Below are 15,194 nucleotides of genomic sequence, written 5' to 3'. Positions count from 1 at the left end.
CGCAGAGGGCATCGCCTCATGGGGCAAATGGCGGCCTGGGACCTGGCCAGCCAGCTAATGAATGCTGTGTGGGGAGGGTGGGCCACGCGGGTACCACGGCATCGCTTAATGCGGTCATCGGCGTTCGTCGGTATCTGGAGCGTTGGTAACGCGTGATAATTCTGCGGCGGCGTTCATGACTGCTGGGTACGGGCAGCAGGTAAATATTGCTTTTATGTGCCGTAATAGACGTGGTGCTCCTGACCTCAGGCGTCCCTTTACCCATCTTCCAGATCATGAGATGTTTGTATTTTGGGATTATTTTAATTGCTTTGTAGTTTTGGAGTATTCAGTACTTGATTTGAAGTTCTTATTTTTCCTTCTTTGAAGGCTGTCAGATGTCCTCGCCTTTTGTTTTCCTTTCCGCTCTTTAGAGGAAGCTATGACTCTCACGTAATCCCATGACTCCAGGAGCTGCAAAAACACCAGGTTTACTGCAAGAACTGCCAACCCTGTGCAAATAAAATTTACCTGTGGGCAAGGGCCCGGGTGCTCCTTGCCGTGCACCCGCTTCTGGCTCCTTTCACCGAAGCGAGTTTTGCCGTTGCCCGTCCCGTTTCACCATGAAAGAGCTGCTAGCGTAGAGCTCCCGTCATTGCCACAAAGGCAAAACTTGTACTCGGTAAATATTTCTACGGAGAGACGCTGGGCACGGGGAGATGCTCGACTGCACTGAGCATGTTCCATGCATACTTCTCAGTCTTTAATAACTGACATTTTAAAACCACAGTTCCTTCTTTAAGGACAAAGCGTTTTGCCTGCCAGTTTTGCACGGCACTTTGCCGTTAAAATGCATCTGTGTAGGTTTTCCAAGAACAAAAAATAGAGACGCATTTTTCCACATAAAACCAAAGTTTGTTTTTTCTTTTTGCTTTCATGTAACTCTTAAGGGGTTCCATTCATTTTTCTTAGGCTTTCTGAAAGGGGAACAAAGAAAACAACTAAAACCAAGCATGAGAAATTTCAGCATAAAGGAATTTTCTTTTGTGCGTTTATAGAGGAGGCTGAAGAGCTTCATTTCAGTCCTGCGCAATGACCCAATCCTATGGGGCCATTTTCTTTTCTTGTGTGCAAATTGCACAGAATATCGGTTAGTTCGGTGGCTCTTCTGAATGCCTTTTGCTCCTTAAGGCGGCGCATCAGTTAGCGTATTGAGAGGGCTTCAGTGCCTCGGAGGAGCCAGCCGAAATTCCGGGGAGGGATTCTGCTCTCACGTGGGGTACAGAGATTAACGAAGAGTCGTTTTAATTTTAAGTACTGTACGTTTTAAACGCGGTTGCACATTTTTGCGGGAACATCGCTCCGTTTTTATTATCCAACCTGGTATCGTGTTGATTGGGGGCCACGCGTTTCGCCAAGAGATTCTCGCCACCGGCCGAGGAGTCCGTGATTGCTCCGGGCTGTAGGTTTGGAGGCAGGTCTGTCTCGGTTCAAGCCTACTGTTTCTGCTGTGTTTTAGGTTCATCATGGCACTGACCACTGACAAAAGACCTCATTTTTGAAAACAGACGTGAAAGACACTGCGTATTTCCGATGCGAATTCATACCGTTCCATTCTCTATTCTCTCGTGTTATTTAGTTCATCTTTTACTGTATTAATGGGCCATTTGGAGATCACGGTTCCTTCCTTGTGTTCTTAGTTCTTACTGTGCTGCTGCGTTGCAGAATGGCCGGTTGTGCGGGGCTTTTGACAAGGTGACTTCTCACAGCGTGGTGTCCAATTGGAGCGGTGATCTCATGGCGATGCTTTTAGTACTCGGCTTACTCCGAGTGTGTTAGATGTGTTTGAAATGGAGATCACCTTTGTATTTAACACGGGTTTGGTAGCCACCGGAAGACCTCTCCTTACTTAAGGAAATGAGTGTATTGTTTCTGGTCAGCTTGACGTTCGGTGTTTTGGTATGAGTGCGTCTTCGCTTCTTATTCCTGAATTGTGTCCGTAGTTTGGAGGAGGATATTAAACATTCCTGTGTTTTCATCCTGTTTCTGAATCTTCGTCCTGGTATTCAGTTGAACAAATAATATTTTCCTTTGTAGCGGCAGAAGATTTTTTTTGTTTAAAAAGTCTGGTATTAGGTGATTAGTCACAAACTTGTGCTGTGGGAATAATTCAGCTGGCTGTGAAACCTGAGCCATGTGTACTGTTTGAATATTTCACTTGATTCAGAATTGGGTTTAATGTTTTTAAATCAATGCTATCTCACTCTTAAGATTTTTCTTAAAAAAGTGCCAACGCTGCTCTATGCCGTCTGTGTTTAATAGCCTTCGAGAACTGAGGCTAAAATGATTGAGGAGCTCTTGCTTTAATCCTGAAATGCATTGCCAGGAGTTCTGTAGTAGATAAAACATGCGATACAACATGGATTTGATGTCACATTGATCTTGCAGAGAGGAAAAGCGAGCTGTCGAATTCCTGCTTGCCGTACTAGCCGTGGCTCAAAGGGTGCCGGTGCCGAAGGAGCCGGCCAGCAGGGATGCTTTGCCTCAAGGCCGCGGCGCCTGCCCGCAGCCCCCGAAGCCGCAGAGGGTCCGTGGGGCTGGAGGCCCATCCATGGGGTAACGGGTTTCATCTGCAGGCCTCCTCTCTCGGCCCCCAGCAACTGTATCAATAACATCTGTTTCTCAAAATGTGCAGAGCGTTGCCATATTACTTTTTTCCAGCATTCTTCTAATGTGTAGTATTTTTTTATATGCCAAGTATGTCGAGGCCGTAAATACTTTAACATGCAGAAGATGTGCAGCGAGAGAAGTATGTCCTTTTGGACGGCTTTTCCCCTTCCCTGCCAGCCCTGCGAGACGGCCCGCGGCAGGGGCCTGGATCCCCTCAGGCGACGGAGAAGCGGGCTCCGCCAGCGGCGCGGGCGGCAGCCTCGAAGCGACGTGTCGCCCACCCCGGGTCCCTGGGGACGGCCCCGGCCATCGCAGGCGTCGGAAGCCCTCCTTGGTTGGTGGTGCTGTCTCCTGGATTCGCAAATTCCTGCCGAGATGGCTTTGTTCGGCACGTACCTTGGTCTGCTCCTAACTTCATGTGGTGGCAGCGCGTTTAGATCTGTATTGTCAAAATCCCGGTATGTCATGCTTTCAGCTGCACAAGCAAACGCTGGAGGGAAGTTGTTTGATCAGCGTCGAAGAGCGCGGCTGCGTATCCGTGCTGTTCTAACTCCTTCCAGCTGTTTGCCCACGTGGTCCATTTAATTTTCTGCCACCTTCGTTTTTCTAAGCCTACTGAAACCGCGCGGCCAGCTCATGCCGGCACCCGTTCCTGAGAGAGCACGCCACTTGCCCAGGCTGCACAGCAGCGAGGAGCGGCGGTCCCGGCGGGGTCGGGGGCCGCCCCGGAGCTGCCCCCCGGCTCCGCCGTCTGGCCCGCAGGCAGAGCAACCGGTTGCTTTTCTTGCAGCTGCAGTGCCGATAGCAGCTTGCAGCGACGCGCGCTGGGGGCAGAGCGATGGCCTGCGCCTTTCTCTTTGGGTGCGCTTCTCTCTTTGCGTTTTTAGTGAGGTGAAGAGAAAATTTGTAGTTTCGTGTAATTGCTTGGAATTGGAAATGAATGCCATTTATGGGCCATTTGGTAAGCTTTCGATATTGATATCAAATCTTCTCTGTGCTTTACGTCATTTTAAAATTATCTGTAGCCACTTTTATCAGATCAGTAGTGTATGTTGTACACAACCTTGTGATAAAATAATAGAGATCGCTGAGTCTAAATTACTTGGAAGTGTCATAAATAGAAGAAAAAGCGTGATGCTTGACTGCTTTCCCTTTATTTTGATTAATTATATACGTTGACCTATGGAATTTAGGCCAGCAATAACTACAGAAAGCAGAATAAATAGAAAAAGAGAAGAAAGCAGGTAGGCATGACCAATCTCTCAGTAGCATTGCGAGCAGCAGGGGAATTCTTCCCTGGTTTGCCAGATGTGGTTTTTATATAGGTGACGGGACCCGTTTGTACATATGAAATTGCTCGACTCCATCTACCCACAGAAGACTCGCTGAATTGAGATGGATGGCGTGGGCTGTGAGGGTGTTGTGCGGACGGCCGAGCTCATCGTTCTTGTTTGGTGCCGAGCACTGATATTGCGGATACCGACTGCAAAACGATGCTTGGGGGAGCTGGAAAAGGAGACTCTGTATCTACCAAAGCTTTTATCTAGCAGGAGAATGTGTCTGTGCTGTCAGAAAGGTATCTGTAGGTGTTCTGTAACAGATTGGAACCCCAGTGGATGATAGAAATGCTTTAGTATGAGAGCAATACCTGTGCATCCATGCTAGGTTAAGAAATGAAGCCACAGGACCATGCAAATGTGCTTCTGTTTGCCAGTTCTGTTTAGTGGTAGACTGTACCCTGATATTCCTTTTTTATTACTGTTTTGTTCGTATGATGTGTTCTTTGCTAAAATTTGACTCCTGTATCCTATGGGTGTCAGGAGTTGGCTGTGGAGGTCCAGTGATCCACAGCAATTCCAGCAAGGCGATGGCTTGCCCCCAGTATTTATTTAGCAGATGTGACACTTGATGTGCATGCTTTACACGGTGCATTCGCTCGGGTAACTCGCCCCTCCGGTTTGCCCTGGCAAGAAGGGGCGTCAGGGATGGGCTGCTGGTACTGCGACGCCTCATGCAACCCGGCTCTTGGTCTGCGGTGTCGCCAGGAGCTGGCGGGCCTTCCCCCAGCCACAGCCCTGCGTCCCTGCGGCGTCACGGGGCAGACAGAAAGGCCCCTTGCAAACAGGCTGCAGCTAGGCATCAGCAAGGGATCTACTGGAATAATTTTTCAAAATCCCAGCCCAATTCATGCTTTCTTGCAGGAGTCAACAGTCATGCCCGCTAAAAAAAAAACAAAAGAGCCACATGAATTATCCTGCCAGGTTAGGTACCTAGCCCTGATGTGTGTGAGTAGAAAAGTTGTGCTTGTTTTTGTTCATTTATATCCTTAAGTCTCTCAAAAACATGCTGCCCCCCAGCCTGTCTCCGTGCTGGGGTGCGTGGGTCCCTGTCCGCGGAGCAAGGGGTGCGCGCAGGGCGCTGCCTTGCTCAGGCGCGGGGCCAGCTTGCCTGCCCGATCCTGGAGATCGGGTGCCTGTTGGCAGCAGAGGCTGAGAAAAGACGCGGTCCACGTACTGCGAGGTGACCGCCTGCGCTCGTCACGCTGAGCTAGCGTGAGATAACGCCGCGGGAGGCATCTCGTCATGTGTTTGTACCTAAATAGAGATGCATACTTGGTGCGTGAAGAAATGCTGGAGAAGAACGCTCTGGTTGATAGTCACCAAGTGAAGAGGGGGCATAGTGGGGCGAACTCTACAACTTCAGAAGTTTCTAGAATATTTTTGAAGAAGAAACCCAGAGAATCAGTCGATTCTTGACAAAATACGGATCCCACGTGGCAGGAGAAATAATATCCGCCCAGTGAATTGAAGGTACAACCCTGGGGCTACGCGCGTAGGAAACTTGGAATCTATTCCCAGCGCTTTAGCTCTGTTTCAGTGGAGGCGGGCAAAGGGAAACGTGCTGCAGGCAAAGCATCCTTCTTTGCTTTTCTTTTTCTTCCAATAAATCAACCAGTGTTCGGTGCGGCTCCAAAAAGTTTTCGTCTCTGGATTAAAAAAGCGAGCAGCAGGTAGCCGTGACGCAGGTTTTGCACAGTCATTGAACTGAACACACCTTAAACTAACAGAGAGGGTGAAAGGTAGTAGTGTTTTTGCGCTGAATCTGTGTTTTTAGACGAGGCAGCACCTTTTTCATAAAAGCATGTTTATGTCGAGTCCTTAAGAAGTTTAGACTGGAGGGCTGTCTCCAGAAACTGCCCCCTCCCCTTCTGCCAAGTCCCATATGTTTGTCTTGGCAGGGTGCGGTGTCTGCTTGGCTGGTGCTGGGATATTAAATTGAGGGAACACAGAGCTCTTGATGCTTTTCAATAGGGCTTCTATTGAGTTAGCGGCAGGATAGAGCTGTCAGCCACCTGCGATTGTCGAACGAGGAAAAAGGGAGAAATAAGGGGCGGGGGGGAGCCCTGGAAACGTTTTCCCGTGTCATTGATAGAATGGTCAGAAGCAAGCATTTTCTGGGAGGCAGCAGCTTTGTGTTGGTTGGACGGTCGAGCCCTTTTGCTGCGGTTCTGGCTCGGTCGGCATTGGTGGAGGGTGAAATAAATGACGATGCTAGCTGAAACTACTCGGGTCAGCGCAAGCAACCTTCTCATTTTAACTTATCGCGCGCGGAGAATCTGTTAAGGGATTTTGTTACTAGCCAAACAAGCGATTTGTGGCCCGAAGTGAGAATAGATTCAGATATCCCAATTGTGACGCTTAGGGATGCCATACGTGTTTCTGCATTTCATTTTTAAGGCATGCGTGGCGCTTGATTCTTTTAGTTACTGTGTGGGAAACCAGGGCGTTGGGAGTCCGCCTTGGGGACTGCTAGAAAACGCTGGCGGAAGGTGCGAGTAGACTTGGCGTACACAGCGTCCCTCTTCGGTATACAGCACCTCTGTTGGTCTTCACGAGAGAGAACGATACTCAGCTTCTCCCAGTGAAATAAAGCCCTCTTCTGCCCCCAGCTCATGCTTTGAAGAATGGAAGGGAAAAAAAAAAAATGTGGAGAAATCTCGAGGAGGAGGAGAGTAATTCTTTTGTGTTTTTGCGAGCTTGGACAACGTGTTGCTGTTTGTCTTGATTCTTTCTTTGACGTGCTGCTGCCAGTATCCCGCTTCTTTTCCTTTCGTTCAGAGACCGCGTGTCTAAGGACGCCGTCGCCTACGCTGCTCCACGTGGAGCAACGTCTTGGGTTTGGGTTGATGGCCATCGCAGCGGGGGAGTCCGGAGGGCTGACGTGCAGCGCTGACGGTACGGAGGCTGGGAGGCCCCGTCTTTGTCACGGGAGAGAAGAGTCTCCTTCTCTGTTTTGAAGGACAGACGTCAAGATGGTGGAGGAGCCTTTTTCTAAGCGGGCTTGTTTCCTCTTCGAACACAAGCTGCAATCCTCTATAGCTGCCGTACCCGCGCGTAGAGCGGTGAGGTGTGTAATTTCACAGACCGGGGTGTGTTTGGGCCCTACTCTCCTGACCTTGGGTAGTGACAGTCCCTTTGCTCGCACGCCGGTGGCAATTGATCTGAACTGTCGCGGGCTCTGGGAGTCTTGGCGTACATCTTGCAGACGAAACTGTGTTTGCCTATGTTGGTTGCAGCCATTGGATTTACATCTTGTTCTTCTAAGCAAGCAGATCGACCCTCCTGAGTATAGTCTCTCCCCTGAAACAGGGGTGGCTGTCTTGGGCAGACAGTTTTCCCTTTTCCCACTGAATTCTTAGCTGTCCTCAGACTGGAAGGTAACTGTCTGGCTCTTTTATGCATGCCTGCTTCCACGCGTGCTGTGGTGAGAGCAGTTACCTTCTTCTCATTTCCACTTCCCTGCTAGGTAGGGGCCAACTACATAGCCCATTCTGATTACTCTGTATTTGCACCTGCATGCTACTGAAGGGTCCCAAGTTGGAACTTTCTTCTAGAGGGAAGGTGATTTTTGCATCCTCAGACCCCTGCGCTTATTGCTGATTTTCTTCTTTACGTAGTTTTGCTCCTTCCTTACCGAGGACTATTGCTGCGGCCCCACGTCATACAGACAACTTCCTGCTGCTGAGCAAACTCCGGCCTGCTTATTCATCTGTTTCTTCTGTTATTGACAGCCTGCTCCATTTAGAGACGAATGTAGAGCCTTGAATGTGATGTTAAATTTCCATTTTGTAAGCTTTTCATCTCCCCTGTTTCAAACCTTCACGTTAAAGAGACAGTATGTGGTATTGCCAGATCGCTGGTACAGAAGGGTGTACATCTCCTAAGCCAGATAAAAGGTACCTGTAATATAAATGAAGGTTCTTGCGCAGGGGGATGCAGCGAAGCTATACTGATCACGTATCCCTCGCGGTGCAGTGCAATTACAGGTGGGACGACTGACTTCTTTTAGGTGGTCGAGTTTTCTGCCCCGGGTGCAGATGAAACAGGTCTGTCGTGCACTCAGCTGGAGCAGGTACCGCTTTGCTAAAGGCCTGTATAACGGTTAGTTGCAAGAAAGCCACGTCAAATAGGTAAACATTTTATTTTAGGATACCGTGAAGGATTTGAACTCCTCATTTATTGTATTCACCGTAGCGCAAAGGCTCTGCGTCTTCATACAAGCAACTGAAAGCAGGCGAAGGCGGCGTTTAATCCAAGAGCGTGAGCTCTTCCAGAGGAACGCAAAGCCAGGCAGCATGGCGTGTAGCGTATCTGCGCGCCCGCCGCTGTCAGGCGAGAGCGGCGTTGGATGTCGGTCCTCTGAAGGCCCCCGTTAAGCACTGCGTGCGCCGCAGGGCAGCGTTGGCGGGCCCTTCCCCAGCGCCGAGGCCGGCCTGACGTGGCTGATTGACCGCAGCGCCGCTTGTCCTCAGTTTGTAAAAGGTAGAGATTAAATATGTAATCCCCGTGAACTGCCAGAAAAGCACTTAAATATTGCTCCTAGTTTCTAGGTGGAAAGGACGAAAGGACAAAATACAAAAATAAACGAATAAAAATCAGAGTTTTAAAGTGTGGAACAAGTGGGGTGACCAAGGGGTTGGTTAGAAAAGCGTGAATAGAGCACGGAGAGCAGGTGTGGCGTGAGAAACGGTTGATCCTCGCGAGGGACGTTCAAGGATGGGATCTCTTTTCTTTCTCGCCTAAGTAAAAAAAGGAAGATATTTTTAAAAAACCAAAACACGAGAGAGAGAGGGAGCAACCTGACGCGAGCAGCCTGCAAAACCAGCTTGGCAACAGAACTCTTGCTCTTTACGCTTGACTCCCACGCGTGCCACGCGGGCCTGGGAGCAGCCGTGTCGCAATTCGCAGATATTGCAATATCCTGTTTCCGATGGGCTTAAAGCACCCTTGCGTGTTCAGTTCTCTCGCTGTTCAAAGCTGGCTTAGGAGAAACAGCTGTTAATTAATGCCTCGGTTCCCCAGAGTATCATGTCAACCTCTTAAAAAATATTTCTTTGTAGTACAAAGGCACGAAGGGCAGCTTAAAAATGTAATTGATAATATTACCTTTTCTGTGGTGGATTCATTGTGTCTTACGGACATGCAGGGTTTTCAAAATACAGATACTAGCCGAAATACGTTATTGTGAAGATAAGTGCATACACAGATAAAAATAATAGCAAAGCCACAGAAACATTGGAATGAAAGCATTTTTTACTGAAAATAGTTATTATATCGTGCACTTGCTGCCTTTGAGTCAATGGAGAATAGTTGAACCTGTTAGTCTTTAGCTATAATTCAATGTCTTTTTACTTAAATGTATACGGTTTTAGTGATATGGAAGCAGACAGCACAGAAACCCTTGTAGATGAAAGTATGTAGAGCTCCTCGGGGTCGCGGTGCTGGTGTCACCCTCGCTGGCGGCGCGGAGAGGGATCTCCGCGTGACCGGCGGCCGCGTCACCTAGTTGCTCGTTTACAAATAACGTTGGGGAAACGCATCCTGAACCTCAACAGGCCAACCAGAAAAACGGAGAGCTGCTCCCCCTGCTATCCTTTAAGATTCCTTGTGTTTCCCCACCGCCACCAACTTCGAGCTCTTGATTGAGACCTAAACGTTGCTGGATCGTGTCCGTCAGGAGTTGGCTGGCTCTGAGCATCGCTTGATGGAATTGCAGCCAACAGCCGCTGTCGGAGCCAGGGCCAGCTGGAGATCTGTAGGGAAAACGGGAGAGTTAACTCTGTCCCAGGAGGAGCTGGCATGACACGTGGTCACTGAAGCCGCTGTTCGCCCTCTTCTCTTGGTAATGATCATACTGGTGTTTTCTGATGAACCTCTGGATAAGCAGCACGGTTTCGGTCACCCTGCTCCCGTACGCGCTCCATGCCGGTGAGGTTAAGTGGCGCTCGACTGAGCGTGCCAGGCAGCCAGCCCTGCATAGCTGTGGTTGTCCTGGCCCTGCTGCTCCCAGGAGCCGGCTCGCCCTGCGGCGCGAGGTATCCCGCCCGTCCCGGCTTCCCGCTGAGAACGCTCCTCGGCTGCAGCCCAGGGGGAGGATCACCGCGCTGTGTCTTGCTTGCTCTGCTCCTTCCCTCGGAGCCTGCGTTGGCCACTGCTGTACGACAGAAAAGTCTGTGAATTGGTGCTCGATGGTGCTCCTGCTACAGACCTCGCTTTATTCGCATGCCCGGCGTGTCAAAGACTGTGTTTGCAATTCCTTTAGCATCAAACCAGTTCGCTCGGATGGCGTTAGAGGGTCCGATGGTCGCTGGTACTGTAGCACACACACTTGGATTTACTCTTGAATCATTGTGGTCGCATCTCTTTGGTCATTCGGTGTTCTTTTCTAGCGTTCGTATACAGATGCAGATACATGCAATACCTGGTTTCAACTGACAGCGTGCCTGTGGTTTATTTGGTTTATACCAGGGAGGTGTATACTGGTTTATACTGGTGGATCAGGCACCGTGCTGGACGAAGCCAGCTTCTGCTGCGAAGAGCTCACGGAGTTCAGGGAGAGACAGGAGGGAGCAGATACAGGCAGGAGAGGAGGTGGGAAGAGTAAGAGGTGAGTGATGAGTACAGTAGATGGAGGTCTTGGCACTTCAGAAACCTCATCTTGTCAAGCTTTTTTCATAGGCAGTTAGGCAAACGACTGTTTTTTAGAGGGAGCTGCATGAGAAAAAGAAGCTTTCGTGTTTGGGGGCACCACGTCCAGTCTGTCAGAGGACAGTGAGAAGGGAAAAAAAGCAGAACTTGGGATAGAGGTGGGCAGCGGAGACTGCATCAAAAAATGAGAGCATCTGCTGGCCTCGTTGCATCAAACGTGAGATGACAGGTAGGATGGGGATGTTCTGTCGTAGGTTTATTTGGTAAAATAGATGCTCTGTAGACGGCAGCAACCCAAAGCGTCTCCTACTCCCCGGTGACACCGGGTGCAGGCGTTAGCAGCCCTTGGGTTGGTAACGGCCGACGGCGTCATCTTCTGCCTTGCTAAACAAACCCTTTCGCTTTCTGACTTCGGAGGGTGGGCTTTTCAAAACCCACCTGAGAGTTAAATGACTTGCCCTCACTGCAGACCGCTGGAAGCGGGGCATTCAACTTCCTAAAATACTTTTGAAAATCCCACCCGTAACGTTTAGGCTAACGTTGAAGTTAAATGTCTCCACTGTTAATGGTCGCTCCACAGTTCCCTGTTGTGCTCTCGGAATGAATGGTTCTTTCCTCTCCTGCCGCTCGTACCCCGTGCGTGTTTATACGGAATCACGTTCCCCCCTTAAACGCTGTTGATTTTGGCTCAGTAAGCGATTCCTTAGTTTAACCTGCCCTTGTAGGTTATTTTCTCAAGGCTTTACGTTGTTCGTAATTCCCTTATTATTGTCTGTGTCTTTTTGCAATTGGAAAAAAACTCGCTTTTTCCCAGGTTTTGCTTTGTCCGTGGGTTGTCCAGCAAAGCACGCACCGTTTGCGGTCCTCTGGGACCCCTCCTAGGTGGGCTGCCTGGGCCAGGCTCGATTTGGCCTTGCTCCCAGTTACCTTTTATTACGAACCCAGGCAGGACTTGCTCCTGCATCAGTTCAGTTCAGTGGCGAGGTTTTCCCTCGGTTTGCTCTGCACCGTTACTTCTGGATCGAGGAGGAGGAGAAGAGCTGCAGGGCTGAAACGCGTTGATGGGCGCGAGTCGTTTAAAGACGATAATCGATATTAGGCCGCAGGGTGGGTGCGCGCAAGGCGCTGGACAGACCTTCGGCAGGTTTCCCTGTGCCCCCTCCGGGGAGGGGGATTTACTGCGGTTTTAAACATGGGAGAAGCGAGTCTATAGGAAAGCTGGGAAGTTAATCCGCTTCCCCCGAGCCTCGGTCGGGGTTGAAATGGTGCTGGGAACAGGCGGGTTTATTTCCAGCCGCCGTGCCACAAAGGCTTCTTTTCGCTCTTGGTAGTTCTGTCGCGTTCCCGGTTTCACAAATTAATAGTGATGAGGACAGCTGTCGATAAACTTCACAGAAGCGCAGATTTCAAACTGCCTCCTGTAGTTGATGGAAACTTTGAACATGGTTAATTTATAAGAAAAAGTAGTAAAATTAATAGCATTCCAAGATTTCAGACTATGCTTTCCTGTATTGCTCCATAAATGTGCTTTTGTGGAAAAAAAAATTTCCACCGCGTGCTTCTTTCTTGAAAATCCACCGCAGTCTTTTCTCCAAGTGAGCCTGTAAAAGCATGTGCCCTAAACACCTGCTTGCTGCTGGGAGAGAAAATGCGGGATTGACCGGAGGGCGCGCAGCGAAGATGCACTTGAAAACGCAATACCTGCTTCTGCTCCTCTTTCTCCATTCACGTGGAAAATTTCAAGCTCTTTTTATTGATGAAATCTGGGGGGGGAGTCAGAAGGGAAAGCAAGCTGGGTTCTGCATTCGTGCTTGTTTAAATGGACCAAATCTGCCCCTGTTGATTCTAAATCTCGCTTTCCGATAAAAGGAAAAAAATGTAAATATTGATAAAAATTTGTCTGCTGTCGTTTACAACATGCTTTGTAAGGTAACTCTGCTCTAGGAATTTTAACTCATAGGTATTAAGCGTCAGACAGCGCCTGGTGATATTTGTACCGCTTACTGTAGCGGTGAAGCAAAGCAAGGGTGAGTATCTCAAAAGCGTGGGCAAATTAATTACTCAAAAGCACGTGAAACGTATTCGGCTTCCACGCAGGTGATGCCAAATCATACCTGCAAACGAAGCAAAACTTAAAACAAGGCTAAGAGGCACGGAAGGGATTTTTCGTTCGGGTTTGGCCCTTGGCTATGAAACCAGTCGCCCGCTCTCCGTTGTAATCCTTCCTTTCTCTCTTGGGCCTGTGGGGAACACTCTTCTTGTCGCCCGCAGCCCTCGGGCCATCTGAGCCGTCGGACAGTGCCTGGTTTTAATTAACTCCTGCTCGGTTGCGAGCCGTGCTGGAGGTCCGATCCTCGCTCTCGCGCTGGATCTGCGGAGGCGTTGCTCTCGAGGAACCCCGGGCTGGTGACGACCGGTTGGCATCCAGCCCTTCAGCTCCCAAATTTTGCGGAGAAATTGTGTTGTGATTATGGGCACAAATCCCCTCGGCGCGGTTTAAATCCACTGAAATCGGTGGGGTTAGCCGCTACCAGGAAGATGAACAAAAGGAAGAGATACACCTTATGTCTGTATAAATTATCATTCAGAAAAACTGTTTTAAAAGAAAAAAAAGGTGGGTATGAGATCCGGTCTGACTGAAGCGGGATCCGGCTTGGAAAAGGGGCAGGACGGGATCCTGTGTGATTAGTTTAGCACGCTTAGGTGAAATGGGGTGTTCGCTTCAGGGACTGTTCCTCTTAACGAGTAATTAGACTTTTAAAATAGCGCCCGTTCCCGTCTCGCATTAGCACGGCCGGGTTATGAGCATCTGCGAAGTCGGGAGGCTTTTGAGGAGCAGGCAGCGGGTTGTGGCTTAAGGGGGGTGGAATGTGTTAGGTCTGTCCAGGCGTTTCACGGAGAGCTGCGAAAGTGGAAACCGTACTCGATGCTTGCAGATTATTCTTATATTCCTTTTGCAGCCAGGCACACCCATTCTCAAAAACGTAATTGTGGCTCTTCGTAGACGTAACGCAGACAAGAAGAAGCATACAGGTTGAAGCTGGAAAGCGCAGCCAAGCTTCACTTTTGCACGGAGCGCTGCTGTCGGATAGCACTGCTTTCGGCTCGCAGGCAGCGGCTCCCCAGAAAACGGGTTATTTACACAAAAATTGTGATGCCAAGACAAGGCCTACAGCGGTAACGTAGCAACGGTAAATACAAAACTTAGTTTTGCACAGAAAAATGGCAAGCAAGTAAGCCCTTAACATGCAACGGGGACTTGTTAATTCCCAGTCTAATTATGCGTACTAGCCACATGAAAAACTGACTTGTGATGCTGACTTGAGTTATTCCAATCAAAAATCTGGCTTGGTATGGCTACTCACGTAAGGAAAACAAAGGAAGAATGTAGTATTTAGTTTCAGGTAGTTTAGCCAATATTTGAAGAAATTCATTAAATGAAAATTTGAGCGTAGATGTAAGAAAACAGAGAGAGCACGGAAAGCTTGTGCTGAACTACTGTTTGTGACATTTTGGATATTTTCATAAAAATACTCATTTTTATACTCTGTCATATACCTTCATAATTCTGCCTACTTGTATTTGACACATTAACTAAGCTTGGACTATGATAATCTCCATTTGTTAAAGAAAAATGAAAAATAGCAGTGTGTGTAGCATTGCCATAAATAAGTTTGATGGCATTCAAAGCTGGAGCGTAGGATTGCAACCGTGCCTCCTCCAGCGGGGCTGGGCAGGCCCCGGAGCCGTTCGCAGAACTGTCAGGATCATCTCCTTTGGGTTTTTTTCTGGGGTTTTTTGGGTTGGTTATTTTTGGTTCATGCTTTGTGTGTGTCTATGGTTGCAGTCAACGCCATAACTGTAATTCCTACCATAGGTGCAGTGAAATCTCTAGTTAGAGCGTTACGGTAACTGAGCTCTCCGGTAGGGGATTCTTTGGTTTATGGAAAAAAACGATGCATCGCTCGGCTGAGAGCGAGCGAGTGGCAGCTGTAACTGAAGGTATAGCCTGCCCTCTTATCTATCTATTTATCTATATATATATATATATATATATATATATATATATATATGTGTGTGTGCAAGACCTAAGCTCACCCGTGGATCTGGTGCAGGTGGGACGAGAACAGGAGGTTTCACGTGCCTTGGTTGCAACCTGTTCGTGGCTGAGCAGAGCTCGCGCCTCATTCATGTTTTGTACGTTCGTGTCTTTGATAATAACTTGTAGATTCCTCAAAACACGTCTCCCGTTGGTGTTTGCCAGTATTTTCACATACTCTGCATCCATTTTTCCCCTACATGATGCTCTTGCTTTCGCTGGAAGAAGTTGAGTCTTGCTGCCCTTAGATACAGCAGGATTTTTGAAGTGACTGTTTCCTTGAGCGTATTGCCAGATTTCCTTCACCATGACTTACTGTGATTTATATTCGAGTGCCAGCAAAGAAATTTTTCCTCCTGAGCGTGAGTCTCTCTTCCCTTAAACTGGACTTACGCAGGTGTGAGTTACTGCGGTGAGTTTAATTGTGGTAATCACGGGGATAAATCTGCCTTGTCTGC

At 48.8% G+C, this 15,194-nt stretch overlaps 1 protein-coding gene across 3 annotated transcripts in view; it reads left to right on the top strand.

Moving 5' to 3' along the window:
* Positions 1-15,194, top strand: part of ADAMTS3 (ADAM metallopeptidase with thrombospondin type 1 motif 3) — a 127,166-nt gene that overhangs the window by 24,357 nt on the left and 87,615 nt on the right. The gene's annotated exons all lie outside the window — the stretch shown is intronic.

This window comes from Nipponia nippon, unplaced genomic scaffold, assembly GCF_047370975.1.
Source record: "Nipponia nippon isolate SJK-2023a ecotype South Korea unplaced genomic scaffold, ASM4737097v1 scaffold_6, whole genome shotgun sequence".
NCBI lineage: Eukaryota > Metazoa > Chordata > Aves > Pelecaniformes > Threskiornithidae > Nipponia > Nipponia nippon.
The sequence above is the reverse complement of the archived record's forward strand: the minus strand, read 5'-3'. Positions and strand labels throughout refer to the sequence as shown.